Here is a 13628-nt window from a genome sequence, read left to right as displayed (position 1 = left end):
AATGCGGAAGGATATAAACACAATTTAAAGTATTGGAGGTATGAATTAAAGAACGCCTGAAGTCACAACTTTTTCGTGTTTTATTAACTACACGATGCACTTCGGACCCTGTGGGTTCATCGTCACGTGTAATTTGCCTTAAGGAACGTTTTATTTCTTCTCTTGAATGAGGTGAAATGCATATTCCTGTCACGAAAAGGTTTAATGTTAGGTTATGAATTTCGTAAGTCGAACGTGGAAAATATGTGCAAATGAACAGTGTAAACTTACCACATAATCCAAGGAGAGCATTTTTAACGTTTTAGTACCAGCAAACATTCTTTTCTGCGTCGTTTTAGTACATGTCACTTCATTCAAGATGTACATTTGCACACACATGTTTATAAACGCTTCACAGACGTTTTGTACATGGCGTTGTCAAAGATGAATTTATTCGTAGTGCTAATGATATAACTATTAAACAATTGATATATACCAGAAATAACTTAAGAAAATGTCTTTAAAATTACTGAAATAACTATTGCTTGCGAAATCCGTTTGTTCATTTAACATAGACTCTGTTTTTTTATTTTGTGTATGTATATCTCCAGTTGTTCTAACAGACTTAGGGTCTTACCATTGGCTTCGTTATGTAATATTACCAAATTGTTTTCGAGAGTGTTGGTGACATGTTTCGTTTCCAACATATCTTGTGCAATGACTGATTTTTCGTAATTCTTGAGCCTGAAAGCATTTACATGTTTTTGAAAACGGGTCTTGAAGTTCCTGCCTGTTTTCCCTACATAGTAGGCGGGACAACTGTGTACACTCCGCTGTTGTTGTATGTTTGTGTATTTGATTTTACGTTATGGATGAGTAGGTTTCCTAACTTATTATTGGTTGAGAATGCAACTGTTACATTTGTTTTTCTGAATAGGTTGGCTATTTTTTTGTGATATGGGGCCTAGGTGTGGGATAGTGGCGAATATTTTCTCTTCTTTTACGGTGTGTCCAATGGCTACAAGCCAAAACAATTCACAATTTAAGTAGACAAATACACAAAAGCCAGACAACGAATGGACACACTGTGAAAGAAGAGAAAATATTCTCCAGTATCCAGTACATGGGCTCCGTATCAAAAAAGCAGAGCCAACAGTTATTCTTTTGTAGATATACCACGTTGAACTAGTAAACAACGAAGAATGGTTTGCAAATACTAGGCACATACTCAAGAATTGATTTAATTAGAGTTTTGTAACTTTTTCGTGAGTCAGCTATACTTCGTTAGGATACACTGGACAGTACTGGAAGTAACACCTGACCTCGCTACGGCGAGATTTGTTGGTTAGTTCCGCCTTAAATCATTCCAGAGGTTCACAGATATTTGACGGCTGTGACCAGGTCCAGTGACTGATCGTTGTTCAAAAGATATCACGCCATTTAGAATGAGAATTCCATTGCATTTAAGAGTTTTTATGGCAATTTGTCAATCTTTACACCAATCGTTGGACACCTGTAAGCCTTTTGCATTGAACAAACATTTTATAATTACGTTAATTCCCTGTACAAAACTTCATAGTCTGCGAACCGATTCAAGAGGAGAAAAATTCCAACAAAGAGAATAAACGATACATTTATTCTGCAAAGGAAATGTGGAGAGAAGTGCTGGGTAAACTCGACGCCACATGTAAGATGATATCGATGTAGTGGCGCTATCGCATCTCTTGTCAAGGACATCCGATTAATATAAGAAGCTAGCCGCACGACGTGATAGAAATTGCTTTCCTGGCAGCATTGGTGACGACAGGCGTACGGAGGTAAGCTAGCGCTTATCGCGAAGTAGGGCTGTTCAATGATCGATACACTCAAAACACCAATGTTCAGAGTTTATACATTGATGTTTGCATATCGATACTGAAGACTTTGTGGTAGGTCGTAATATAGATGTTAAAGACAAAATTTCGACCATCGATGTTAGCACGAAACCAGTCTACCTGCTGTCACTGGAAATAACTGTTTTGTCATTTAAACCAATATTTTTCTGAACGTATATCGTAACGACACACTTACTACTTGGCAAAGATGGTCGTTAGGGGGGTAGGGGCTGCAAGGGGTTCAAGGGGTTAGTGGAGCGGGAGGGAGGGAGGGAGGGAGGGAGCGAGGGATAGAGAGAGAGAGAGAGAGAGAGAGAGAGAGAGAAAGATTTTTGAATGAACTAAGGTAGGAACAGTGCCTATTTTTGTATTTAAGCGTGGACTAATATATTGCATTGTTCATTTAGTTCAACCTTTAGCGGTGTCAAGAAGTGCTGTAAACACTTGATAAGTTACAGAAAACAGAGGAACGAGATTTTATTTACGAAATGATCATTATAAAATAACAGAAGAAATAGTAATTTGCAAACCGGAATAGAAATGGACTTACCGTCAGAAAGAAAGCATTCTAGAGCTTAAACAATATCTATTAGAAGTATGAGGTTACATCTTCGATACCTCCTATTCAACGCTAAAAAAGCTACAGAAAGTTGCACTTAAATATTTGAGCTGCATAGACACATTGCTAGTTTCTCAAAGACTGATGTTCAGTCTGTCAACAACGTAGTAATCTGGAGGGGAAATTTCTCTCAAAAATGTTGTTTCTTCAATCTGCAGACATAGCTTTGTAGGGTATGTAATATTAATTATTGCTGTATTTATTGGTTAATAAATATATTAAATGTATTTGTGTGTTGATTTTTATGCCTTTTTATAAATTCATCTTTTAGCATACATGTTAAAAACACCGCAATTTTAGGAAAGATTATTTCTGGCCATCGAAATTTATACATCGATGACGAAACCGATATCAGCGTCGATGAATCATCAGCCGTGATGATATATCAGCGTAAACTATTTCTGACCCTCGACGTACATACATCGATGATGAAATCGAAATTAGCGTCGATGATTTGCCAATGTCGCACATCCCTATTACGAAGTCCATATTCCAGTTTCATTTAACACAATGTCACTTAAAAATAAACAGCTGCAGAACTCACTTTACTCCGGTGGTATCGATCATGGGAACAGTGTTTTCAGCGTATATATTCACCTAATGCCCCAGTTTCAGCAATTAGTGTTCCATCTATCATGCTGTAACGCTTGGGTAGACTACATGAACGAAAGTGGGTTGGATATCATAAAGTCCAAAACGTTAGCAAGAAATGACGAGAGTGGGAAGTGGAGTTCACAAAACATCGTACTTCATAATACGAGAAGATCTGTTTTACGACTAACGTGTAAAAATAAGATTCGTAGATGGACAGCGAATTTTACAGAGTTTAGTTTTTGAAGAGAAAGGTATCAATAATTGTCACTGCAGAACTTTAAGATTCATCTGGTTCGATTCTCGGAATTCTGTATTTCTATTTTACATTAGACGAAAGTATCATTGTAGGCAAAGCAAGGGATTCCCGTGGAGAAAGTTTAAGGATCATTGAGACCCCATATATCGCCAGTTACATTTATGAGTTTGTGCAATAAAGTACAGGGAGCGAAAGATTATTTACAAATTGCACAGCAACTAGGATACTGTTATAAGAGAAGAAGGACATGAAAAGGAAGCAGTGGTTGAGAATGAAGAAAGACAAGACCGCCCCAGATGTTATTCAGTCTGTACATTCAGCAAGCGTTAAAGGGAACTATGGAGAAATTTGGAAAGGAAATTCATGTTCAGGGTGCAGAATTAAAAACTTGCTGATTACAATGCAATTCTATCAGAGACTTGGAACGTGAATTGTGCCTTGAAAATGGGCTATAAGATGAACTTGAACAAAAATGAAACAAGAGTGATAAATGTAGTCGAATTAAATTAGACTATGCTGAAGAATTAAATGAGGAAATGAGACACGAAAGGTAGGCGAATTCTACCCTTTGGGCAGCAAAATAACTAACGACGGCCGACATGGAGTGGACATAAAATCTACTGGATTGGCTATAGCAGAAAAAGCATTTCTACAAAAGAGCAGTCTGTTAACATCAAGTATAACTTAAGTGCCAGAAAATCTTTCTAGAACGTATATATGTGGGGTTCTGTTCTTTCCGACATGTCTGTTTTCGCTTCAGCGGCCGCATACAGGGTGAATCACTTAAAACTTGCACCGCAAATGTTGCAGAAATGCTGTGCGGCCTTTGCAGAATGGATTGGTAGACAGGGGCTCATATTGTTAGCTAATAAACAGATTGTAATAATAGTTTGAAAGTGTATCTTTTGTGCAAACATACACTTTTCATGTCTATTTGCATTAACAAACTAAAAGCTGATTAGATTGCAATGTCATTGGTGTTTGTTGCAGGATGATAGAGCAAGTCGTTTACGAGATATCGTATTTTGAAAAGTTTCAACACCGACACTTGTTTGTGCCATTCAATCTGCGTAGTTGCTAGGTACGATGTTGTTATCTCTGCTTTCAGTGTGCTTGTGCGTTCCTTGAGTGCACTGCAACTTGCTAGTCGTTTAATGTGTGGCAGTTCAAGCGGTAGGTCGTGAGTGGACGATGAGATTTACCAATGCAGAAAAAACCGATTCCGCGCGGTTAGGGGCGTCATGTCACTAATCGTGCGGCCCCTCCCGCCGGAGGTTCGAGTCCCCCCTCGGGCATCAGTGTGAGTGTTGTCCTTAGCGTTAAGTTAGTTTAAGTAGTGTGTAAGTCTAGGGACCGATGACCTCAGAAGTTTGGTCCCTTAGGAATTCACACACATTTGATCATTTTGCTGGTGGTGTATGAAGAGTGTATGAATCTTCTACGGTATATGAGGCTAGATATCTTAAAAGACGTCTACCATCTCGGCAGTTCTCGACATTTATTTCCCAACGTCTTCAACCAGTTACGTGAAGGTGGCGGTGTAACGCCTACACAACATAACAGACGGAAAGAAGTGGTGGCAGAAGGGTAGGAAATTAATCTTCTTGATGCTGTAGAAATTGATCGGCACGTTAGCATCCACATGAGGAAGTGGTATGTATCAAGAAAGTGTCCTGCGCATTCTCCATCGACATATTTTCCATCCCTATCACTTCTCTCTCCATCAAGAGCTGCATGGAAACGATTATGTGCATTACGACAAGTGATTTCCGAATTACCAATCATGGCCATCGAAACATGCGCTGTTGGTCTGTTGACTATCTCCGTTGGCTTCGTCAGGTTGAACATCAGTGTCCATGGACGTTGCATGGGGGCTTAATTAAATTATTAATTGAAAATGTTTTTAATTTTAGTATGTCCGATTACGCAGTCTCGTAATCGGTTGGCCCTGACTAGAATTGTTACGCTATCTGACTGCAGAGAACAATGTAAGAAAATTTCAGTAAACACAGTTAATTAATTAAGTCCCCAGCAACTAAAAAACCAACAAAACCAATAAGCACAAAAGTAACTGTTCTGTATGTGGGAGTGTGACTCAACGTCCACATCTGGCACGGTTCTTCTCAAACAAGACAAGAATTCTTAAATACCAATTATACCGACGTGACAAAAGAAATTTAGAAAAACTATAATTACGCAAGAAAACCAAAATTCACTCTAATACAAGAACACGAGCCAGATGCTTTGTTGACTGAACCTGTAGTGACACATTATTTCAGATACACAACTAATAAAGGAACATTATAAATTTTACCTTCATATATATTGACGAAATGCACTCATTACAATAACATCTGCTATCTCTCCCATCAAATAACTGCATAAGACATGGACTATACTCTTTACTACAACATCTTGCTCCAACTTCACAACAACCACGAGCTCTCGACAAAAACTGTCCTCTACGATCTCTTCACAAGCACTGACTGCTATGAACTCTCAACAACCACTGACTACCACGAACTCTAAACACGCACTGTGGAGGCGGCTTAATAGTACTCTTTGGCGCAATCTCTGGCGCAGTGGCACAGTGTAGCCACCTTTCATATGCCCCTCCTCCACAGGCCAGAATTTGATGGTATTTTTGCCAGCATTGGTGGTGAAAATACCACCAAATTCGTCCAGAAAAATACAGACAAAAATAAAAGATAATATTAATACCTAAATATCACATAATTAGTTAAAATTTTGGCTTTGCACTGACCTTACAGTAACCTAATATATGAAATACAGTAAGCAATACAACTTCTTTTCATGCATGTGGCTTTACATAATAGTTTACACAATATACAAAAAATCAGTTTATACAAATGTTCACATAAAATGCCTTCAATGATTAGTTTATACAAAAAAAAGATACTAACAGGTTACATGTTTTCCGTAGAAGCAGTCCATCAGTTGCACCCAGTAAAGTTTAGCAGGTACACCCAGCAACAAGTCACATTAGTTCAGTAGAAGCAATCCATCAGATGTACCCAGCAATGTTAAGCAAGTGCAGACACCAACAAGTGACTTCATTTCAGTAGAAGCAGTCCATCAGTTGCACCCAGCAATGTTGAGAGCAGGTGCAGACGCCAACAAGTGACCATCATTTCAGTAGGAGTAGTCCATCAGCTGCACCCAGCAAAGTTTAGCAGGTACACACAGCAACAAGTCACATTAGTTCAGTAGAAGCAGTCCATCAGTTGCACCCAGCAATGTTGAGAGCAGGTGCAGACGCCAACAAGTGACCATCATTTCAGTAGGAGTAGTCCATCAGCTGCACCCAGCAATGTTGAGCAGGTGCAGACACCAACAAGTGACATCATTTCAGTAGAAGCAGTCCATCAGTTGCACCCAGCAATGTTGAGTAGGTGCAGACAGCAACAAGTGACATTATTTCAGTAGAAGCAGTCCATCAGAGGCACCCAGCAATGTTGATCAGGTGCACACAGCAACAGGGGACATCTTTTCAGTAGAAGCAGTCCATCAGTGGCACCCAGCAATGTTGAGTAGGTGCACACAGCAACAAGTGACTTCATTTCAGTAGAAACAGTTCATCAGTTGCACCCAGCAATGTTGATCAGGTGCACACAGCAACAGGGGACATCTTTTCAGTAGAAGCAGTCCATCAGTGGCACCCAGCAATGTTGAGTAGGTGCAGACACCAAAAAGTCACATTTCTCAGCAGAAGCAGTTCCACAAAATTCACTAACACTGATCACACTGTTCATCAGAGTTTATGAGCAGAAATTAAACATGTCCTAGTGGCACGAATCATGTAGAAACGGTACAGGTAACAGTCCATAAATTCTTTTTTTTTTTTTTTTTTTTTTACAATCACTGATCACACAGTTCATCAGCAGAAATTAAACACGACCAAATGTCACACATCATGTTGAAAAGTGCAGGTAACAGTTCAGAATATTTATCTTCACGAATCAGACAGTTCAGGCATGAACAATAGTTTGAATGCACATACAAATGCTTTTACAGTAACATACAAATCATAACAAACACACAAATGATGTCAGATAATTGTCCTATTAGCTATTACAATACACAAATACCAGTAAACCTATAATATTCATGGGTGTCAGTGCAAGCCACTACAAATAAATAAAATAATATTTAGGAGATAGGTGGGTATAATTAGTAAAGGAAAACACACAGAACACACTCACTCATCTCTCATCCACATTAAGTACTACTGTGTAACTGAATAGTGTTAATTGTGTAAATGAAATTCTGTCTAAATCTGATGTTCATCATGTGTATCAAGTAGTACTGGCAGCAATGTATAACAGTCAATAATAGTTAGTCAACGTCATAGTCATCATGTCAAGACCAATGTTTGCCAAGCCAGATCAAAATGTACTGTTGTTGAACAACTGTCAGTGAGCCAAGATATGCAATTACTTCCTCTCTCCAAAAAAAAGTATATACTGCTTAGTTATTTAACAAAGTGTGTGTATAGACTATCTTCCTTCTATTTTAGTGTTCTAGTCTGCTCTCTTCATCCTCCTTGTTCCATAAGACCAACAAAAAAAATATGCTCCTCACTTACTTTGCCTCTTATACACCAAAACTCCAATAATCATCTGCATCACATAATCTCAATGATACCTCAATAATACGTCGATAAATGTAAACCTCAGCACCAATATCACCTTACCTCTTGTCCACAAACAACTTCATATACTCTCAATACCTATAATAATACATCGATAAATATAAACCTCAGCACCAATATCATTTCACTTCCATAACAACTCTTTCCTCTCGTCAGTCTCCTCGAACAAGTACAGATAAAATCCTAATGCAACTTCAATTCAGCATCCCATACAATCCGAAGACACATTGCCAACACACAACCTCTGTGTAATCCATCTGACCCAAATTTTCTACTCATTATAAATTATAAGATACATTTTGGTTCCTTGTCCATTATTAAATAAAAGAAATGCATACCTGACCTCTAACAGACTTAGTTTGAATAACTCTCAGTAATTAAGTACGATTACGGAGTGTGAATGATCATAATATTTCACAGTGTGTACACCACTTCAAGAATCATAGCAGAAGCAAACATGTGGAGTATTTTTTATGTCAAGTGTCACTTCTTATTTCAATTGCTCACGAAAATGCAGTGTAATACTGTCAATGGTCTAAACCTAGTTTTGGTCTGTCATGTCGTTAGCTTCCTTCCTATTAGCATAAATTTATACAGCTTCCATAAAACCTCAGCTCATGTGACTTCTATGACTTTCTTGTACTAATGTCGTTCGTCGAATTATAGCAGTTCATTTTCTTATCTTAAAATATAAGGCACTGAGCGTAAGCAAAACAAGCAATAGCGAGTAAATATACTAGTAGAGAACAGAAAGTCAACAAGTGTATGCAGCACAATTCTTACAACGAAGCTCTGCCAAGCGAACAATCTATAATTAATACAGTAGTGTGACCTAAACTCTATGTTCGTACACTGTACATCAGCATTGCTATACACCAAATTAAAGAGCAGTTATGGCAACAAAACAGAATGTGTAAATATGTAATCCATACGCATAGCAGTAAACATATATCTTACGTAATAAACAGGTCATTAGCATCATATCAGCATAAGCAAATAAATATTCATATGTCATCTTAATAAGCAAACATGAAGGCACAAGCAGATAAATCACAAAGTATAACTTACATAACTAAACACATCAGCACAATAAATCAGGTTACAATTATAATTCAAATAAATAAGCACAGCAGGCACATAATAAAAAAAATATGACATCAGTGAAAAAGCATAGCACCCAAGCGATGCATAATCTATACAAGTCACAACCCAGTTCATTAATCAATAATTGTCAAAATCAGTCAGTGAAAAAGCATAGCAGCCAAGCGATGCATAATATACACAAGTTACAACCCAGTTCATTAATCAATAATTGTCAAAATCAGTAAATGTACACAAGCACGTCGCTTCACAAGTAAATCCATAGAACATAAAATTTAGCACAAAGTATGAATCACGTAATCGCGAGCAGCAAATTACGTCTAAAGTACGTACCTAAGTGGAAATATGTTACCTGAAAAATAAACTCAGTTAATAGTTACCTTTTTTAGTTAATTAGTTTCTTCTTCGAAATTACATTCTTCCTGAAAATTTCTTGATAGCAAGTCGTCTTAACGTCGGACACGCACAGAATTTACCTGAAGTTCTTAAATATTTTATACAACCGTATCCTGAAAAATACTGAATGTTAATAACAGAATTCATCAAGTCACTATAGCTTTATACTGAATTTAGTCGGAGAAATTAGACTGTGTGTTTGTTTACGGCTGTCAGTGCATTCGCACTGAGCGCTCGATCAGCTGTGGGCGCGTGACGTAGGAAGCTATTGTTCGCGGTCAACGGCTGCCTTGTGCGGCGCGCAGACTTGACTGTTGCTTTGAGTATGTGCCGCCGCCAAAACACAGCGCGGTATCCTTGTACTCTCTGCGTGTTTACATCTAGCTGTTGGTTTCTCACAAGTATGTCATTCCACAAAAATTTTAACGTTTGATATATGATGTATTCCTTTAGAGCGTCGAGATTTAAGAGTTTCTACTTCAACAGTGTTATCATGAATAATTTTGCGAATTCTGTATGGACCGTTATAAAGCAGAAAAAATTTGCGACACAAGCCTTTTCCTTTGTGAGACAAACGGTGGGACTTAATTAATACCTTCTGACCAGCTGACAAGAATTTTGAACGACCAGGACGTCTAGCTGATTTCTCTCTTCTAGCAGCCGCAGATGCAATATTTTGCAGAGCCAGGTTGACAACTTCAGAATGCCGCAGTTTCCGTGAAGGCGGAAAAGGAACGATTTCAGAAATGCGATTTGTCGGTACCTTATTTTTTAATATTAATAGAGGCGGTAAAGAAGTTGAGTCATTAGGAAGTTCATTCAGAATGTTTTGAAAAATATGAAGATACTGATCCCAAGTTCTGTGATTCTGATGACAATAAAGACGGCACAATTTATTGATTTCCTTCATCCATCTCTCTGAAGCGTTAGATTGAGGGTGAAAAAGTGAGATGAAGATTGGTTTAATTTTACGACGGTGTAGAGTACGAAGCCAAATTTTAGAACGAAACTGTGATCCATTATCTGATATAACCTTATCAACGTGACCAACTTCTTTAAGAAAATGTTTGATAAAAGCGTTAGATACTGAACGAGCTGTTGCTTTGCGTAAAGGTGTAAAACACACATATTTTGACGTCAACTCCACTGCTACGAAAATGTACGCGAAACCATTAGTAGAACGAACCACTGGACCGAACAAATCGACTGCAGCCATCTCCTTTAATTTCGCTGGAATGATGGGAAACAACGGTGCTCTGTGAGAAATCGTTGGAGGCTTAGCCTTTTGACATAATTTGCATTTGGCAAGAACAGATCGAATACGTTTTTCCATATTACTGAAGTAGCAATTTTCTCGTAATTTATGAAAGCATTTTCGGGGACCAAAGTGTGCATAACTGAAATGCGTATACCAAATCAATTTATTGACCCACTCATCAGGAATACAAACTAACCAAACAGAGTTGTCGACCGATTTTCGTTTAAAAAGAATGTCATTGCGGACTAAACAATGCTGTCTAATCGCTACGCTTTCCTTTCTCCTCCACTTCTCCTTAATGTCCTTCCAGATTGGATCCTTATTTTGCTCCTTAGCGATGTCCTGGAGCGAAGACGAAATAAAGTTCTCAAACGCAACACCTTGAATATACATCAAACAATAATTGTTTTCTATGCAATCCTCTTCAGCACTTTGTTTCAAACCCGTAGGTGCACGTGATAAAGCATCAGCAACAATATTTGAAGAACCCTGTACGTAAACAATACTAAAATCAAATTCCTGTAGATACAACGCCCATCGTGACAATCTGCCAAGAGTTAATTTTGTTGACATAAGAAATTCCAGAGCTCGATGATCGGTATAAACCTTAGTATGTCTGCCAAACAAAAATGTGCGAAATTTTGTGAAAGCCCAAACAACAGCCAAAGCTTCAAGTTCCGTAATCGAATAATTCTTTTCTGATTTAGAAAGAACGCGACTTCCAACTGCAATAGTCTTTTGTACTACAACGCCGTTTTCTTCTATCTCTTGAAATAAGTGTGCCCCTAGGCCCTTGTATGATGAGTCCGTTGCCAAACAAAATTCTTTAGATAAATCCGGATGTGAAAGAAGTGGAGCAGCAACTAAAGCATCACGAAGCTGTTCAAATTCTGACTGAGCTTCCTCATCCCAACACCAATTAGATTTCTTTCCAGATAGTTCACATAAACGAGGTGTGGCCAAATCGTCCAATTTAACAAAGCGTCGAAGAAAGTTACAAACACCAAGGAAACTACGAACATCACGTTTTGTGGTAGGAACAGCATAATTACGAATAGCGTCTAATTTTTCTGGATCAGGAAGAATACCTTCTGTAGAAATAATGTGGCCGAGAAATTTCACCTGTGAACGACCAAATTCAGATTTTTCCAAGTTCACTGTAATGCCAACTTTTGCAAAGATACGTAATAATGAATCCAAAATTTTGTTGTGCTCACTCCAAGAATGTTTAGCAATAAGAATATCGTCAACATATGAAGTAATATTGTCACGAAGATAAACAGGAAAGATTTCGTTTAAGCTATGAATGAATGCTGCAGAAAATATAGTAAGTCCAAACGGTAAATTCCAAAGTCACTTTTGGGTAAAACAGTCATATCAGGTTAATGTTTACTTACTCACTAGATAGATTGATAGTCGAAGAGTTGGTTTGACAGATGCAAAGAATAGTAAAAGAGTAGGCAGCGGTGCAGAAAACTAAAAGGGAAATAGCACCACTACAGCTCGGGGCCCTATGCTCGCTACGGCACATATTCACTTAGAGTAGTGAATCCCCTGAGGACATTAATAACTGCACATAATTTCTAGTTTGTGACTTAATGGCAACTTTGGCGGAAGTGCGTACGTAAATTGATCTAGCCATGAACATGGATGTATGTCGTTCTTCGAATTGCGAAATATCTTAATTTTCCGAACAGTTAAGAAGTGTTTATAGTCAATGTTTGCACCTCGTGGCGACAAAGACCTACCGCGTCTGTCCCAGTCCCAATGTCGATTATTGTTAAATTCACGCGCCTCGCGCTCTCTTACTGCCTCTCGTAAATGAAATAAATTACTTTCTTCATACCCTTCTGCTAAACTAACACTTGTCAATTTATCTGAGATCATCTCAACTCTTTCCGATGAGTCACTTAATTGTCCTTTCTGTTTATTTACGTCTTCCGTAAGTGTCGCGACTCGGGTTTCGGTATTGTCACATTTAGTAGTTAAGTGTTCACACTGTTGCGTTAAGTTATTTATTCTGTCATTTGGAACGGATTCCTCGATTCTTTCAATTATTTCTTCCTTGTCTTGTGCACGTTGTAAATTTAACTCTGAAAATTTCTGTACTATCACGCGATCTCTTTCTTCCTGTTCTCTGTCCTGTTCCTCTTGTCTAATTTCTGATGAAATTAAACTATTATTGTGAGAATTCAAAATCGGTTGTACTTCTTCTCTAATTTCTTTCTTTAATTCGTCATTCGTGTATTTGAAAAATGTCCCTGTTCGTGAGCCTAACTGAGTTTCCATTGTTCCCCTATCAGTTTCTAATTCAGATCGTAACTGTGATCCCACTGCTTTCATCTCGGCTTTATTTGTTCCTATTTCTGTTTCAATTGTTCCTATTTTTGAGCATAACCGTGTTGTCATTGCTTGCATCTCAGTCCTAATTTCAGATCGTAATGAGTCTAACTGCGTTTCCATTTGTGATCCCAGATTTAGTATAGCACCCATCAACTGCTTTATCTCTTCTGTCGTTAATCTCGTAATCTGTGAATTTTCTGATTGAGAAACATTTTGAACTGTTACCGGACTATTTTCCTTGCTTATTAAATTGTTTTCCACTACATTACTCATGACACTGTTTTCCTCTGTTGGCGAGTTCGCCATATTAACAATTTCGTTATTCTGACTATTCATCATTTTTGCCTGTTTCATTGACCGCGTAATCATTTACAAAATATACGAAAGATTCGTCACTGTACGAAAATTACACACAATGCCTCCTTATCTCCAACAATACTATTCACATGAAATGTCTCCCTCAGACACGATCAATCGAACAATTGAAATAATTGCACTAATTTGTCAAACGCGTGTACAAGGCAATAAAAATTAAA

The 13628-nt window shown here is 38.0% G+C and overlaps 1 protein-coding gene across 1 annotated transcript in view; it reads left to right on the top strand.

Moving 5' to 3' along the window:
* The first annotated feature begins 1771 nt into the window (after positions 1 to 1771).
* Positions 1772 to 13628, top strand: part of LOC124619814 (luciferin sulfotransferase-like) — an 80796-nt gene continuing 68939 nt past the window's right edge. The window contains exon 1 of the mRNA XM_047146410.1: positions 1772 to 1796. The gene's annotated coding sequence lies outside the window, so the exon portion shown is untranslated. The remainder of the gene's footprint in view (positions 1797 to 13628) is intronic.

This window comes from Schistocerca americana, chromosome 6 (genome assembly GCF_021461395.2).
Source record: "Schistocerca americana isolate TAMUIC-IGC-003095 chromosome 6, iqSchAmer2.1, whole genome shotgun sequence".
NCBI classification, from domain to species: domain Eukaryota; kingdom Metazoa; phylum Arthropoda; class Insecta; order Orthoptera; family Acrididae; genus Schistocerca; species Schistocerca americana.
This window is presented reverse-complemented; position numbering and strand designations above follow the sequence as displayed.